Raw genomic sequence first — 18,071 nt, 5'->3', positions numbered from 1 at the left:
CAAGAAATAGCTCAGGCAGGTCTCCTAGCATTATTTATAGAGAGCAGATACTTCACAGCCATAGAACAGATGTGTCATAGATATTTAGCCTGGAAATAGCCAGCTCCTGGTTTATGGAGGTGGAGAGAGCTAAGAGGATTGCAGAAAAACGGACCCAGACATTAGGCTAACAGAACACCGAAACGTCATCCTTTCTTCCTTCTGTGTTGCCATTTTGGCAAGCCAATCAGTTTTCTTATGCTTTAAGCTAGTTAGAATTATGTTCTGTAGCAGGGAAACAAAAGAAATCCAACTCTTGCATACTGTATTCTTATTAAGACATGCTGATGTCAGTTTGCTTTTTTTTTTTTAAAAAAATGACTAATTAGCAATAATCGTGCCTTGGATAAACCTCACTGGCTGCAATACTGCCACTGTGGCACATATACACCACGGAATACTATGCAGCCATAAAAAATGATAAGTTCATGTCCTTTGCAGGGACATGGAAGAAGCTGGAAACCATGAATCTCAGCAAACTAGCACAAGAACGGAAACCAAACATCACATGTTCTCACTCATAAGTGGGAGTTGAACAGTGAGAACACATGGACAGAGGGAGTGGAACATTATACACTGGGGCCTGTTGGAGTGGGGGTTAGGGGAGGGATAGCATTAGGAGAAATACCTATTGTAGATGACCGGGTGATGGATGCAGCAAACTACCATGGTACACGTATAACTATGTAACAAACCTGCACATTCTGCATATGTACCCCAGAACTTAAAGTATATTTTTTAAAAAGACCACATTGTAAGCCTCCTATTTCATTGTTTCAGGTCTATTTTCGATATATTTTAATCCACCCTGTATTCAGCTCTTGGGAACCCACAATGGAGAAGATAAACAATATGGAAACTGTGGTCTCCACTCGGGGTTCATAATGTGGTATGGCAGACAAGGGACACCATGCACTTCACAAACAGCAGGGACAGCACATGACCACTCCATGGAGGAAAAGACAGATGTGGCGAGACCAGCCCTGGAGTGCTGAGTGGAATTTGGGAAGACATTTCTGGTGAAAGGAGGAATAAGAACAAAGGCATGTTATGTTTTGGAGGCAGAGAAGAAGTCAACTGGTCCGAAGCAGTATCTGTCACCTGTGGGGCCATCGGAAATAGGGTTGAGTCCCTGAAAGCCAGGCAGAGAGTTTGAGCTTCTTTTATACTTAGGCAAAGGTAAACCACGTTTTCATTCCACGTAATTACCTATTGCTTCCTACTGTACCTTCAAATTTCTCCATACCATGTATGACCTGAAGGCAGGAGATGGTTCCTTTACATTATATATTTTATACACACACACACACACAATGTGTGTGTGTGTATAAAATATATACATATAGATGTATATGTATAGATATATATGTATATATACATATAGATGTATATGTATAGATGTATATTCCCTGATGCTTCATGCAGGGTCGACACGGAGTGTGTTGAATTAACTCTGGGATCTTTTTGGACTCTCAGTGTATTGCTCCTCGTAAATTCCTTTTTGTCCACAGTAATATCATCTTAATAGTCCATATTTTGTCTGTTGTGTAACTGATAACACGTTAGCTGGTTTTGACACAAGCAATGCTGCTTGATAGGTTCAATCACTCCTGCAGAATCTGTTGTCTACAAAGCTTTGTTCTTTTTTAGCCAGCGTCCTGTGACTGATGTTTCTGAAATCGGATTTTTATGACATTTCCCAGTATTTTTCAAAATATGAAAATTAAGGTCAGTGGTATTTAAAAAATGACTAGTTGGCTCATTTTAATTTTTTTTACAGTATACATGTATACATAATATTCCCTTATGTCCAGTCATTTATAACTCTCAAAAATCAGGGTTTTTTTTTTTTTTTTTTTTTTTTTTTTGGCACATTATATTAGGCAATGTTAATTGTAGTGATAGGTTAATGCTTTCAAGGTTAAAAAACTGATGGCAACAATATTAACTAATAAACCATTTGGCTTTTCCAACTTTTGTAGCAGAAATAAAATTGGAAAAATAAGAACTCCATGAGTCTCACAGGTAGACTTATTAGAGTAATATATATAGATGACAAACTCACCTCAAAAGAGATATTGCTAATCAAGAGATTGCCAAAAACAATGTTTTTGCAATCTTTAAATGTAAGCTGAAAAAAGCACAAAATTTGATCATAAAAATCTTAATATTTGTGGGAAGTGAAGGATAAAAATTAGAGAATTATCTGTAAGTCATATTACATCTATTTTTAAACACTATACAAAAAATTGAGTATTTATTTGTCTTCATGTCATTCATATTAAATTTAAAAGATAAACATTGTCAGGGATTACGAAAGCCAGTTTTTTGGGGTGGGGAGGAAAGAAGGATTTTTAAGACGATAAGATCATTTTTACTTCGATGAGGCCAGTGTCTTACTGAAATGCTATCTACATGTACAAGAAGTTGTAGGAGAAAGTCCCCGAATTCAGGCACAAAGTTAGGGAAGAGTCATTCTGAAATTGAAAATAGTAAAAACTCCAGTCAACGTAGGTAAGCTTAACATTATGGGAGTCACCTACACTCAGGAAACTTGGGTGATGGGATCAAGCTGGCCAGGAGACTTTCCAGGACTGTCAAGTAGTTAGAGATTGCTGGTTTGGGAAGGGCAAACTTATTAAATAGTGTTAGGCATTACTGTGTGGCAGGCACGTGGCAAGGCAATTTATATGACATAATACAACCCCATCTTTGTCTTTTTACTCTGAGGGATGTTATTTCCCCAGGTTTACAAGTGAGAGAACTAAGGCTAGAGAGACTGAGAACAAGCAAGCTGGGGCCGGGCGCAGTAGCTTATGCCTGTAATCCCAGTACTTTGGAAGGCCAAGATGGGTGGATCACTTCAGGTTAGGAGTTCAAGACCAGCCTAGCCGACATGGTGAAACCCCATCTCTACTAAAAATACAAAACTTAGCTGGGCATGATGGCACATGCCTGTAACCCCAGCTACTTGGGAGGCTGAGGCAGGAGAATCGCTTGAACCTGGGAGGCAGAGATTGCAGTGAGCCGATATCGTGCCATTGCACTCCAGCCTGGGTGACACAGCAAGACTTTGTCTCAAATAAAATAAAATAAAATAAGGAAGCTAGATGCAACAGTTCTTGTAGAAAATATCTGCAGTGAAAATCCATTCCATCATAACGTAGCACTCTTGAAAAGCTCACACAGAAAGCTTTCTAATAAGACTCAGATGCTCTTGCACATTTATTCCATCACACCCTCTGCTTCCACCGGGCAGAGAACTAGTCACCCAGTGTCAGAATTACTAGTGTGCATTTCCTTCTCCTGCTAGATCCTTGAAGAACAGCACTGTGCCTTGGTCCCCAGGGACCCCAGAAGCACACCTCGAGACCATGCCTCAAGAGCAACTGCTTAATTTGGAAGGCGAAGGAACCACTGGTAGGCAGCTGGAGAAGCGACGTAAGGAAGAGCATATAGGCAAGAATCATTCATTGAGTGAGACTGCCATTCTCATTTATCAATCAATACTATGAGCATCTGTCTAGAGTGAGTTAGTTCTCCTAAACCTGATCAACTTTAGATCAATTGACTACATTTAGTTTCCATACATAGAAAGTTTAGGACCAAACTCCAAACCCCAAACAATTGCAATTTTACCAATGAACTGTCTGAGGTCAACAGCAGGTCATCCCCTTTAACATATTTAGCCCCATCAATATACCTCTTTATTCCTATCCATGTATCAGCACCTAGCAAATAACAGCATTTTAGACAAAACAGCATTATAGTTGCTGCACTTGCTGAAACACTGTAAAATATAGAAAACAGGACCATTTCAGAAGTTCTGAATGTAGCTCAAAAGGATCCAGTGTGGCTGTTAGTTAACAGTGATAGTTTCAGAGGTAAACATAGAAATAATTCACTCTTTCATGATCTAATTTTAGTGAACAATGTAAGGTAAAGCAAAAAGTCACATGAATTCAAAGACCCTGTTTAAGAGAAGGCCTGTGTGCGAGTGATTTAAAGTACTGTCTCACCTGTCTGTGAGATGAATGAGAGAGGTGCAATGGGTCCATGTCATGGGTCCATGTCACCTTGTCTGGGGTAGTGATGGCACCTCCATGCAGGATACCAAGTAAGACACCACAGGGTGTCCTTGACAGACAGGGTGGTATCATGGGAGGACAATGGAACTTAGAATTAGAAATCCTGGGGCCAGGCACGGTGGCTTACACCTGTAAGCCCAGCACTTTGGGATGCCAAGATGAGTGGATCACTTGAGGTCAGGAGTTCAAGACCAGCCTGGCCAACATGGTGAAAATCCATTTCTACTAAAAGTATAAAAAATTATATGGGTGTGGTATCACAAGCCTATAATCCCAGCTACTCTGGAGGCTGAGGCAGGAGAATGGCTTGAACTGATGTGATGGAGGCTGCAGTGAGCTGAGATTGTGCCACTGCACTCCAGCCTGGGCAAAAGAGTGAGACTCCATCTCAAAAAAAAAAAAAAAATAATAACAAAAAGAAAAGAAAAGAAATCCTGGGTTCAAATGTTGTTTTTTCATTTATGGTGTGTAATCCTGGGCAAGAAACATGAACTCTTTGAGCCTTAATCTCTGTATCAATCGGATAGAATCATAAGGCTACTTCATTGGGATGTTTTGAAGATTCATGCAAATAGTGGGCTTTGTAAACTGTAAAGCACTGTACAAATGCCATTAGTATTGAAAGAAATAAAAAGGGATGTTATTTAGCATCCTCCAAACTCCAAAGAAAAGCAAAGGGGCTCTTTGGTGTGGAAGCTTTTAGCCTGGGCAGTCTGAGAGTCCATTCACCATGATGGTGCCACAGTCAGGGGTGGCAGAGGGGATGCCAATCTTGGCAGTGAGGGAAGAGGCACATCAAAACCCACACCCCACATGTGGCAGGAGTAGCTTGGCTTCAGCCTCACCTCCGTGGAACCATGGCATTCATCAGGATACTATGAAAGTTTGGTTTAGTCAGAGAAAACAGCTCTTGCCTTTTCTCCTCCCTCAAAAAGGTTCAAGGAAGAAACCTCAGTTCCTAGAAAGCAGTTTCCAAGCAGACAGCACTCTTTCTTTCTGGAAGCCAGACTGGGGGCCTGAATACAGAACATGATATCCCTTACAGAGAAGGAGGAGAAAGAGATCACTTTTTTTTTTTTTTAATGAATTGGTTCCCATTAGTGTTACAATCACAAACACTGTCTTGCCCTCTTTTGTTTTCATACCTGAAAAGAATCAGCATGCAAACAGCCTGTCAGTACTTTGCAACCAGGACTCTCACAGGGGCTCTGTCTATAAAAGACTATTGCTTGGTAGGCATTGCCCTGTTCTCCTTCCCGGGTTCCCACTGCCTCTTTCCTGGGATGAAGCATCACAGCCCCAGAACCTCATAAGCTGTGGGTCACCCACTCACTCTCGCCGAAGAATCAATGATTGAAGCTGTAGTCTGTTTGCAAATCCTGTCAGAGAGGCAAGAGCTTCAGAAGGCATTACTTAAACTGGATTATTCTTTGTAGAGGAGGGCACATCAACAATCTGTTGCATGTGCTAAACGGGCATTTTAGAGAAAAAGTGCCGTGCTGGTGTATAAAAATCTTTCGTGTGAACTACTTTTAGGATCCTCTGTTGGAACAAGGAGCCATGCTGGCTTCTGGCTCTCCTGACTGCTCACGGCTGTTTGCAGATAAGAACAGAGGCAAATCTGAACTCCACATAGTATATTTCTTCTTTGCAAATCAATGTGCCCTGAATTAATAGAAAGGGGGGAAAATCTTATAAAGTGTATTATAGTTGAAGAATCACCAATATTGATCTTAAAGAATTACCCTTGTCTCCCAGGGTCCTGATAGTACCTATCAATTAGTGCTAGCAGGCGTAATCAGTTGGGAGACTAGTAATAGCTTTGTCATTTCCACAGGGCTCTCCTGTACCTGACCTTGTTTGTTTTGTTTAGTTCTGCTCCTTGGAAGGTAGGGAAAAGAGAAATGATTGCGACTCCTGCTTTATAGGACTCCCTGTCAGGTGTTACCCAGCTAGCACAGCCTCCTGGTTCCAAATTCTTACCATTTCTGCAACACCACACTTCTTTCCTGGGAAAGAAGAGGAATGTCTAAGAGAGGCTAAGTTTTTCCACTTTCAGTGGGGACAAACAACATAATTTGTGAATTTTATCTTCTTTTTAGAGCAGTGGCTCTTAACCCTGGTTGCACATTAAAATCGTCTAGGGAGCTTTTAAAGGATACCTTTGCCAGGACCTTACCCCAAACCAATTAAATCCAGATCTCTGGGGGTGGGCCTAGGCAGCTGTATTTTTCAAAAGCTCCCTGGGTGATACTATGTGTAGCTAGGGTTAAGATTCCCAGCTTTAGAGTAATCATCAACAAAACACTGGTTGCCTTTTTTTCCACTTTTAAACCACTTTGGGGATGTAGTAATGAGAAATCCTAGTCACCACTTCACTGATGGCCTCAGATGATAGACCCTGGCCTTGGTCCTTAGTAGGGATTCAAATTTATCTAGAGACTGACTGACATGCAATGTTAAAGAAACGCTCTCATGCCTGGATCTGTAACAGTGGAGCTGTCAATCCAGAAACTTTGTGAGACAAATAAATTACTTCCTGATCCCTTCGCACCTTTTAATTATGTTACCTTCATAGTTTTACTACTGATGACCAGAAAATTAACACTTATCATTGATAGTGCTACCAACATCTAACAATTGCTTTTCTTTATTAAATGACTAGTGGCTGTTTATCTCCTGCTTATTTTTTTAGTTTTCAAATAATTACAGATAACTATTTGTTTCAAGGTTAACTTAGTAATCCACCTGTGAATACACACCATTCTTAGGGAAATTTTATTAAGAGTTAAGGCATCATAGGAATAAATATATGTAACTGGAGTCCTTTTATAGTTATTTACAAAATTAACTCATTACTGGCAAATTTGTGCTGGGTGTACATAAAAGATTCACTTTCTATTAGGTTTATTGCTTTTCGTGTACGGTTCTCTTTAAAACATGCACTAATTGGCAAGCGTATTTCTCAGGAGTCAATCCTGTACTAGGTTTTGGGGTCACAAATAAAATATACTCTGGATAATCGCCCATAAGAAATGTGATGACGCAGACATCAAAAAGCAGGAGTGAAGAAGACAGAGGGACTTTAGGAGGAGTTGGCTTTTCATTGAGTCTGTTTAAGCCATTTCTAAATCAATGCTTTTGAATCTCCAAATCACCATATTCATTGAGTTCTAAGGCATATGTTTTCCACATTTTATTTAAAAAAATATGGGAATATTTATACATTGAATCTTTTTGTTCTTTTGAGTACACTTATGTTAACTGTGTGGTTTGTGATGAGGGTATTTTACTGTCATTAAAATATGGCATTACATTTGCTAAATTAATTTCCTTTCTGAAGTTTACCAAATATCGAAATTCAAAACCCCATGATGCCTTTCCCAATCTCCTTCAATGGGACTACAGTTTGGAATACCTTCCAAATCCCTGTACTTCTATTTCTATACCAATAAAATGGTGGGTAATACCTGATTTAGTTTTCTATTTTTTTTTTACTATTTTTAGAGAAAAATATTAATGTCAACTAACCTGAATCTTTAAAAAATAGCTTTTTAGTGCCAGTAGGACTACTGCAGTTTCTAATGCTAATGACATCGAGGAACACAGTCTAGGAGGGCCACTGCAATCATTTTGGAGGACTGAATGAAAAGTGTGACAGGTAGCCCATAACTTTACGCAACTGTCAATGACATGGACTTGATGTGCCTAGTGACTAAGTCTGTCCTCAAATGTCAGTGAATGTCCACTGGTCTCAATGCATTGTAATCTGGTGGCCTGAAATAGTTAATGTGCTTCCCTAAGAATCTACTTTCCACCAGGGCATGGCTAGGACACCAGGTAGAATTTAGAGTCCGGTGAGTTAGAATATCATTTTTCATTCATTTTGATTTTTTTTCCATTGTTGCAGGTGCTTTGAATATTAAGTGTTGCTTGGTTAGTAACTCATGCTGATATGATTTAGCCACTTTTCACCTTTCCCCTTCATATGAAATTGGAAGAATATGACATTTAAGTGTATATACTTTCCTGGTGTTAGATTTGGACAGTCGAGATTGTGAGATTGTTATTTTACATAGTGCTGTATCACTACCAAAAAAATGTTTGCTGAGAGAGCTGTCTTACAATATGCATATTGGACCAGGATGCTTGTAGCACTCTTAACAGATTATGTTGGTTGTGCACAGTAACTCAAGCCTATAATCCCAGCACTTAGGGAGGCCGAGGTGGGTGGATTGCTTGAGGCCAGGAGTTGGAGGCCAGCCTGGGCAATATAGCAAAACTCCATCTCAAAAAAAAAAAAAAAAAATTAGCCAGATGTGGTGGTGCATACCTGTACTTTCAGATAACTTGGAGGCTGAGGCACGAGGACCATTTGAACCCAGGAGGTGGAGGCTGCAGTGAACTACAGTTGCGCCACTGCACTCCAGCCTGGGTGGCAAAGTGAGACTCTCTCAAAAAATACATAGCTTATGTTATTAGAAAAATATGGAAAAGCCCCAGTTGCAAGTCCTTTGTAAGACTAAGCAGTATGTTCAGCAGGAACTGTAAGTGTCTTCATATGTCTGTATCTTTTTAGGATGCAACAATTTTTAAATTAATGTCATTTCCCTTGTACACAAAAGCCGTCACTTCAAAAGCCTTTGATTAATTCGTGCACAATCAAGGGCATATGAGATAGCTGCCATTTAGTGAGCCAAAGCAATCCAATGCCAACTGCAATAAACCCATCAAGCTGTCATCGAGTCAAGCTGTGAGAAAGACGGCAACGATTACAAGCAATAGTTTCCTTCAGTGGTTTCATAATTTCAATTTTTTGTTACATTTCCAGATTTCCAATAGTTATAGTAAGAATGCTTTAGTAGAGAAATATTTTCCCCAGGGGTTACTATCAACAACTTAGTGTATTGGTTTTTTTCCCCATCATTGATTCAAGTATAGAAGCTCATCAGGCAAGAAATATTGTGATTACAGTCGTATATAAATTATTTAAAGGGGTTCAGCCAATCAAAACAGAGATCTAAGTGACTATTTTCCTCTTGATGCCTTTGTAACTCCTACTCAAAAAGCAAATTTCTGATTGATAGAATAGTTTTGAAGTCACTTCAAAAAGACCATTCTTTTGGATGGGAGGAGGATCTCAATACGAATGGTTCACATACTTCGACGGTAGCTCTTTCATGACAACTTTACAGAGGAGGATGACAGGGAGCAAAATAACAACAAGAAGCAGGGGGCTAGGAAGTGGAGGGAGACAGGGATAGAAGGCAAGGCAGGTCATTAAGGTCTAGCCTGGAAAAAAGAAGACTCATGTATTCAGAGGTTCCTCACATATCCCAGCTCCTGCTAAAGAAAGTCATCGCTGTTGAATAATAGGTTACCAAAAAGGTCTCATTCAATAACCAGTTTTTGCTCATGCCTTCCAATGGAAGCATTTAGCACTCTGCAGAGAGCTGCTACCATGCTTGACTTTGTACTCTGAATATCACCTGTGAGTAACAAAGTGCTGGTCATTTCTCACCTGTCTCAGTTAATCCGTTCCCTGCATTTTGAGATCTTTCTTTTTCTCCCCCCACCCCGCCCTTTTTTAGATGTATTCTCGTTGCCCCATACAATTGTATGCCCACTCTTAATTAAACCTAATAGTCATAGGCTAACTCATTTTAGATAGAATCTGGGGCATTTTTTCTTGAATTTTGTAGGAGAATTAGTACACCTCCCCTTTCATTCACCTAAAATGAAACCTAGAAAACCTAGAATTCCTAAGAGCTAGCGAAGATATTCTCCAAAATTGCCAATAGTGGATGCCTTAAATTTGGAAATGCAATTTAAAACACGATTACTTTGTCCTCAAAGGACATTCGGTGAGTGTCATACATACTTCTCATATGTTAAGCAGTGGAGTTAAGACAGGGCGCTGAATCTCCTAACTGATGGCATTAATGGAAAAGTGAAAAAAAAATATACTACACAACCATTCTGAACAATGTGGAGAATGAATAGCCTAGTTTGATAAAGCTTTTAGTTATACTTTAGTTTTTGCAAAGGGCCAGTTCAACAGATACGAGTTTTGAAGTCACACAAATGTAGGAATTACAAAAATAATGCCGTCTCTTTCCTTAAATAAATCTGTTTCCTTTAAAAGCTTATAATACAGTGTAGCACTCCCCATTTCTGTGATTCTCACTGCAAATACTTCACCAAAACTCCAATCAATTATGCAGTCTCCATTACAAAGTTTGAGGATTTTAAAGTATCAAAAAGAAACAAGAGGTAATAAACTCACTATTAAAGTATTTAGCTTGGCAAGTGATTTATCTCTGTTCCTTTATCTGCTTAGGGTTTTTATTTCACTGTGTGAGCAAATTTCTACTGACAAGTAATTTTTGGAGAACAGCCAGAAGTGGGGGGTGGGAGGGAGGGAGAGAGATCTCCTAAGATATCAAAGACTTGAAAAAAGAAACCTGATGAAGTGACATTTGTGGTTTCGAAAATAATACACCTCCTCTAGTCTCCCGTTCATTTACCAAAGAAAATCTCTCTTGTTCTTTAGCTCCCATGGTGTTATGTAATGCAATGTGTAGAATAATTGTGAATGAAATAATTTTCTGTATGAGATATATAAAATCATTTTGACCTTAAAAAATCCACTTAAATGATAGAAACATGATCTATGGTTGCCTTGTATATCCGAAGATTTTCCTGACGAGACTAATCCTGTATAACTGAGTTTGAATAGAACGACAACAACAAAAAAGTTGCATGGCAGAGTAGCTTATGCAGAAACTAAAATGCTAGCCATGGGTGAATTACTATTATTATTCATTGATTTGGAGGTCAAATTTTCTGAGTAATTTACACATAGTAGGCCCTCAAGAGATGGATTTCATTAAAGTGATTTCTCATTGCTGTTTTCTATAAGTTATTTTTACTTTTAACATGCTACCTCATTTAAGCTCTCTGCACAGCAGCTGTGTAAGTACCGCTCATGCAGAAACCACTTCTTGGCAAATACATCAAGGCTGCTACAAATAGGCAAATTCATGTATTCCACAAATGCACATGTCATGTGACTTATAAATATTTACTCAGTGTTCACTAGCATGAAGCACTCTGCTAGGTGCTGTGGAATTTTAAAGAATAATTAAGACAGAGTTGTGTCTTCAAGGAGTCTTATTATTGACAAAGGATTATATTGCAGGATAGAAAAATGAGAACTGTGAGAAAACACCAAAGGGGATTCAAAGGGAGAATAGATTATTGCCTTCCAGTGGAATCTTGGAGGGCTTTATGGAGCAAGAGGCACTTCAGTTAGTGCTGGAGGAGTGGGCCAGGAGAGGGAAATTTGGGGATCCTAGCAGACTGAGATGCAGTGAGGAAAGCCACTGAAACAAGCAGGCACAGAATTTGCAAAGAGCAGAGGGAAGTCAGTTTGGCCAGGGTGTGAAATGAGAGGGTGGCTGTCATCAGGCACTTTGGTGCATCAGGGTTCCAAGCACTGCCATCTACAGGGGGCTGGAATGGCTCTGCCTAGAATTCCTCAGGGGATGTTCCACTTGAGTAATAAGCAGAACTCCCCAACCCGGAAACTGAAACAAAGACAACACCATGGCAGTCAATATTCCACTTTTTTCTAAAGTGTTAATATAGACATTTATATCTGAGCACCTTTAAAATTTAGGTTGTGTCGAAGAAGGTCTAAAATTCTACAGGAGGGAAGAATTTTTTTTTTTTTTTTTTTTTTTTTGAGATGGAGTTTTGCTCTTGTTACCCAGGCTGGAGTGCAATGGCACAATCTCCGCTCACCACAACCTCCGCCTCCTGGGTTCAGGCAATTCTCCTGCCTCAGCTTCCTGAGTAGCTAGGATTACAGGCACGCGCCACCATGTCCAGCTAATTTTTTGTATTTTTAGTAGAGACGGGGTTTCACCATGTTGACCAGGATGGTCTCGATCTCTTGACCTTGTGATCCACCCGCCTCGGCCTCCCAAAGTGCTGGGATTACAGGCTTGAGCCACCGCGCCCGGCAGGGAAGAATTTTTTAAAAGGTGATGATATAAAACACGTAAGGGAAAAACACGAGCCTCTGAACCACGTGCTGCCACTGGCATTCAAGAAAAAGCTAAACCAGTTGGGGGGAAAAGGCCCCACTCTATCTCTAGCACATAAGAAAGGGATATCGTTTCCTAGAACAACACCCCAAGGCCCCCATTAGAACATGAAAATATTTACAGCGGTGGTGCTTTCGCTATGGGATTGCATGTTTTCCTTGCAAATATTTAACTTATGCTTTTGTGAGCCATGGCACATGGTATAAAGAAAACAGTACAATCAAAGTTGATGTTGAGGGGTGAATGCTTTTTATCCCAAACTACTGTGTGTGTGTGTGTGTGTGTGTGTGTGTGTGTGTTTAAAGAAAATTTCTAGTTAAATGTACCCATTACCACTAATTATTGCAACTAACAAAAACATAAAATAGTTTCTTGTTCTTAATCTACTGTGAAAGTATACACAGAAGTAAAAATATCCCAAATTATTGGAGTCTTTTGCTTCATAATTTAATAATAGTAAAATTTCTTTTTCACCTGTTTACCCTGTCAGCCAAAACCAAAGTGGAATTGTTCTAGGAAATAAATCACTTGAACAGCTGAGGAGACTTTGCCCCAACTATTTGATGTGGAAAGCACAGCCAATAGTATGGATCTCAGAGCCTCAGAGTTAGGAGCTGCTCCCAGCCTTCTCCCCTAGATGCCTCACACCCCTGCTGGATGACTTCCAAGCATCACAGCTCTGGATGGCCATGCGTCTTCTGTGTACAGACTCAAACCCAGGTGAAACCCATTTTATGAAATGTACTTTATATAAACCTAATTTATTAAAGAGTTGCATTCATTAATGGATTTTTTTTTTAGTATGATTACTCATAGAAGCAGGGAAACTGAAAAGGCAATATTGTTCCAATTACTGTTTTTGTTGATAAAACTTTTGAGAACCATAGTTCTAGATCAGGGATCCCCAACCCCTGGGCGAGGAAATGGTACTGGTCCTTGGCATGTTACCAACTGGGCCGTACAGCAGGAGGTGAGTTGAGAGCAAGTGAGCATTATGGTCTGAACTCCCCTCCTGTCAGATCAGCCACGGAATTACATTCTCATAGGAGCGTGAATCCTATCGTGAACTGCAGTGGGAGGAATCTAGGGTTGAGTGCTCCTTATGAGAATCTAATGCCTGAAAATCGGAGGTGAAACAGTTTCATTCTGCAGTCATCCCCCGCACCCTACGTAGTGGAATACTGTCTTCCATGAAACCAGTCTCTGGTGCCAAAAAGGTCGAGGACTGCTATTCTAGGTGGCACATGTGATACTTTACAGAAAATTGTGAACAATCCTGATGGTACGTCAATGAGATTACAGCATATCTGTTCACCATGGTTCTGGGAATATATTAGCAAAAAAGTGTCACCTCTTTGCCTGTGTTCTTTCTCCCTTTCCAGGGGTGAAATATATTAAATAACATATTATTTTTATTACTTTTATTCTTTCTATGGAACTTCTAATTAACTTGTTTAATTTATTCATGTGGCATTAGTAATTGTATCTCATTTTGGGTACGACTAGGCAGATTGGGAGTCAGGAAAGCTTGATAATGGACAGACCCATCATTTAGAGGAGGTAGTTTGGGCAAATCTAGAGTGTAGGCACCAGAAGGCAATCCCACAGGTATGCAGGCATCAGAAGGAATCTCATGGTAGATGACAAGAGGCATAGCCAGGAAGGGGGATAATTGGTGTCAGAGAGGTCCTTCAGGGTTCACTTTCATAGGCAAGTGAAGATCCAGAGGCAGGTGGATGGCAATGAAGGGAAGTTCTAAAAACAGAGCTGGGACATAACCATGGCCATGGTCTTCATGGGCAAGACTCATACGATCATCAGGTTCAACCAGAGAAACAAGTCAGCAAGAGGTACATATTAAGGGATTTACTGGCCAGGTACGGTGGCTCATGCCTGTAATCACAGCATTTTGGGAGGTTAAGGTGGGCAGATGACCTGAGGTCAGGAGTTCAAGACCAGCTTTGCCAACATGGTAAAACCCCATCTCTACTAAAAATACAAAAAATTAGCCAGGCATGGTGGTGTGCGCCTGTAACCCTGGCTACTTGGGAGGCTGAGGCAGAAGAATCGCTTGAACCTGGGAGGTGAAGGTTGCAGTGAGCAGAGATTGGGACATTGCACTCCAGCCTGGGCAACAAGAGCAAAATTTCATCTCAAAAAAAAAAAAAAAAAAAAAAAAGGGAGGGAGAGATTTAGTGCACCATGGCACACATTTACCTATGTCACAAACCTGTACATTTGCACAGTTACCCTGGAACTTAAACATAAAAATAAAAGCAAGGAGCTGGCATATGTGGTAATGTACTTTGGTGAAGCAAGATCACAATCTGTAGGGCGGGCCGTCAGAAAGAGAAGATTTGAAGTTGGAACTTCTACAAGTTGAACCCATAGTCCCCAGGCAGAATTTCTTCTCCAGGGAAGCCTCAATTACGTTTTCAAGGCTTTCCAGTGGATTGAATCAGGCTCACTCAGATTATCGAACACAGTCTTCCATACTTAAGTTAACGATTACAGACTTCAAATAACATCTACAAAATACCTTCACAGTAACACCTAGAATAGAATTTGAGTGAATCATCGGGGACTGTACTCAGCCAAAACTGACCATCACAACTCATGTCTGAAGGATTGAGAAAAGCAAGATGAAACATTTCAATCCCAGAGAAATAGTACAACTAAGCTAAACTAGAAACAGTGTAGGTCTCTTAGTAAGTCTCTGAGTCAAAGACAAAATTATTTTAACTAAGGAATGAGTATGATAAGATACAAAGCAGATATCAGGACCAAAGAGACCAGACAGAAACCATTACAAACACTGGACTTTGTAAGACCCCAGCCTATAGGGAGTTTTGGTTTTGGCTTCATTTGTTTGTGCTGCTATAACAGGATACAGCAGACTGGGTAATTTACAAACAATAAAAATTTATTTCTCACAGTTCTAGAGGGTGGGAGGGCCAGGGCCAAGAGGCCAACAGGCTGGGGTCTGGTAAGGCTTCAGTCTCTGCTTCCAAGATGGCACCTTGAAGGCTGTATCCTCATGTGGAAGAAGGCAGAAAGGCAAAAAAAGATGAGCTCCCTCTGTCAGACCCTTTTATAAGGGCATCTAATACCATCGGTGAGGGTAAGCCTTCATAACCCAATCAATTCCAAAAGGTCACACCTCCCAATACTGTTGCATTGAGGATTAAGTTTCCAACATGAATTTTGGGGAACACACATTCAGACTATAGCAGCCCTTGAGCCTTCATCTGTAGATGTGGTTTAAACAATCACAATCCATACGGACCAGAAGACCTTTAGGAGTAGGGCAGGACTTCTAAACCAGAGGCAGTTTTGCACCATCTCCCCCAGGGACATTTGCCAATGTCTACAGATACTTCTGATTATTGCAACTGTAGGGAGGTTGCTATTGGCATTCAGTGGATAGCTATCAGTGATACTGAGGAAACTTTCTATAATTCCCCTTGCGGCTGCCACAATAAAGAATTATCCAGCTCCAAATGTTAATAGTGTTAAGGTTGGGAAGCCCTGGAGTAGAGTAATCAACATAGGCAGAAGGTATTCAATATTCAATCTAAAATAATCCTAAACTTTTATGTAACTCCTGAATATCTACAGAGCTGATGAGGCAGCAGCAGCAGCAACAGCCCTATGTATTCTCTGGATATGTATGGCATAGTGAAAGGAGCCTAAACTTAGAGTGGAGTCCTGAGTTCAAAGCCAACTGTGATATACACTTTACACGACAACCTTGGGCAAGATGCTTAACCTCTTGTAGCCACAGTTTACTTATTTATAAAATGAGAAACTATATAAAATGAGAAACTATCTTCTCATAGGATGATTGAGAGTATTAGTGATATTACCAGATACATGTTAGTTACCTTTACTTTTATCCCAAGAAAATACTCGGCAAGTTATGACAGTAATCTAGCCAAGAGAGGATAAGACTATAACTTAAGCAATGACATTATCAATGCATAAACATGATTCCATTTTCAAAATATTTCTTAGAATCTACAAGACTTGTCTACCTCGTGGATGGGGAAGGGAGGAGGGAGAAGAGGAGCCGAGGATGAACAGAGTTGACTGGTGGCATTATGAACTGAGATACGAAATCAGCAGAGGACCCAGTTGATGGGGGAAGAGAACGAATTCAATATCAGACATGTAATATCTTGGGTGCCTTCAAGAAAGCCAGATGGAGATACAGTGGTCATGCTTAGAGTTTGCAATCCAGTTTCACCTACGTTGTTCTTTTCAAATTTGATCGTTCTAACAACCTGGCAAAAGACAGGCTTTATGATTTATAGTTTTTAGATGTGGAAACTGGGCTCAGGGAACCTAAGTAAATTACTAAAGAGCATCAGGACACTAGGGGATAGAGTTTTGCTTTCACTCCAATTCTTAGTAATAAGATTTCAAAAAACAAAACGCCAGGTGTGGTAAGTGGCAAATGGAAAATGAGTAGAGGAATCAGGCTTGATTGTTGTTGGTTTGTCTGTGAGGGGTTTACCTGCTCCTCAAAGATTGTGAGGGTTGGGAAGAATAGAGCACTCAGATGCAGGCTCTTAAGATGGCACCAATCAGCCACATTAAAAAGTCAGGACACAGGTTGTTGAGACCACTGTGAGTGAAAACGTTTTATAGTTCATTAACTACATGAACACAGGGGCTGAGATAAATTTGAAACGAAAATGTTAGCAGGCATTGCCAATTCAAAAGAAAATGCAGTGATCATGCAAATCAATGGAAAGATATGAATGAACACATTTTGATTTACCCATAAGTTTTTAGAAACACATTTACTGAGACACATTTTAATCTCTGAACATTGATGCTCTTTCATTCCAATAGCAATATAAAGCATGCTATTCTGAGGAAGAGCTCTGAAAAGGCTGGGTTTTCACAGGTTTGTTTTTCACAGTTTTAATGCTTCTGAAGACTTACTTTTGGCCATGAGACATATATTTAAAAATGCTCTAATGAGACCAATTTGATTTTTAATTTAGATTTTCTAAATACGAGTTTCTGAAAATTTCATCTAAGCAAGCCCCACCCTCTGCTTATTTCTTGGAAAATGACAGCCTTCGGTCTCCCAGCTGTGTGATCAGGGAGGGTCTCTTCCTAGTGCTTAGAGCAGCACCATCAAGACTGTCAAAGGAGACGTGGACTGTATTTCTAATCATCCTCTACGTTTTTCTAATATCTTCTATATTCAAGTTTCCCACATTTTGGGGGACCTATTAAGCCATTTTCAATTCAAGTTTCCCATATTTTGAGTGACCTATTAGGCCATTTTCACTTTGCTAATGTAGCGTTCATTTCCTCTACATATATATATATATATATATATATATATATATATATATATATATATATATACACACACACACACACACACATTTTTAAACAGAGTCTTGCTCTGTTGCCCAGGCTGGCTTGCAGTAGCACAATCTTGGCTCAATGGAACCTCTGCCTCCTGGGTTCAAGTGATTCTTCTTCCTCAGCCTCCTGAATAGCTGGGATTACTGGCACCTGCCATCATGCCTGGCTAGTTTTTTTTTTTTTTTTTTTTTTTTTTTTTTGTAGAGATAGGGTTTCACCATGTTGGCCAGGCTGGTCTCGAACGCCTGACCTTAGGTGATCTGCCTGCTGTGGTCTCCCAAAGTGCTGGGATTACAGGTGTGAGCCACTGTGCCCACCTCTTCTATACCTTCACAGACTGCCATAGCTGCATGTTGTATTTCTTTAACATGATTTTAATCCAATCTCTTTTGCATCTCTTGTTACACTTCTTTTATTCCTAACCTTGAATCGATATATTTTCCTT

General features: G+C 40.0%; 1 protein-coding gene and 1 long non-coding RNA gene across 15 annotated transcripts in view; one reads left to right on the top strand and one right to left on the bottom strand.

Moving 5' to 3' along the window:
• TENM3 (teneurin transmembrane protein 3) overlaps positions 1-18,071 on the bottom strand; it is a 2,726,163-nt gene that overhangs the window by 966,309 nt on the left and 1,741,783 nt on the right. The gene's annotated exons all lie outside the window — the stretch shown is intronic.
• Positions 3,414-13,023, top strand: LOC141583919 (uncharacterized). The gene is made up of 3 exons (XR_012516753.1): positions 3,414-3,463; positions 11,084-11,162; positions 12,729-13,023. It is a non-coding gene; the product is annotated as an uncharacterized LOC141583919 (long non-coding RNA).

Source organism: Saimiri boliviensis, chromosome 3, assembly GCF_048565385.1.
Source record: "Saimiri boliviensis isolate mSaiBol1 chromosome 3, mSaiBol1.pri, whole genome shotgun sequence".
NCBI lineage: Eukaryota > Metazoa > Chordata > Mammalia > Primates > Cebidae > Saimiri > Saimiri boliviensis.
The sequence above is the reverse complement of the archived record's forward strand: the minus strand, read 5'-3'. Positions and strand labels throughout refer to the sequence as shown.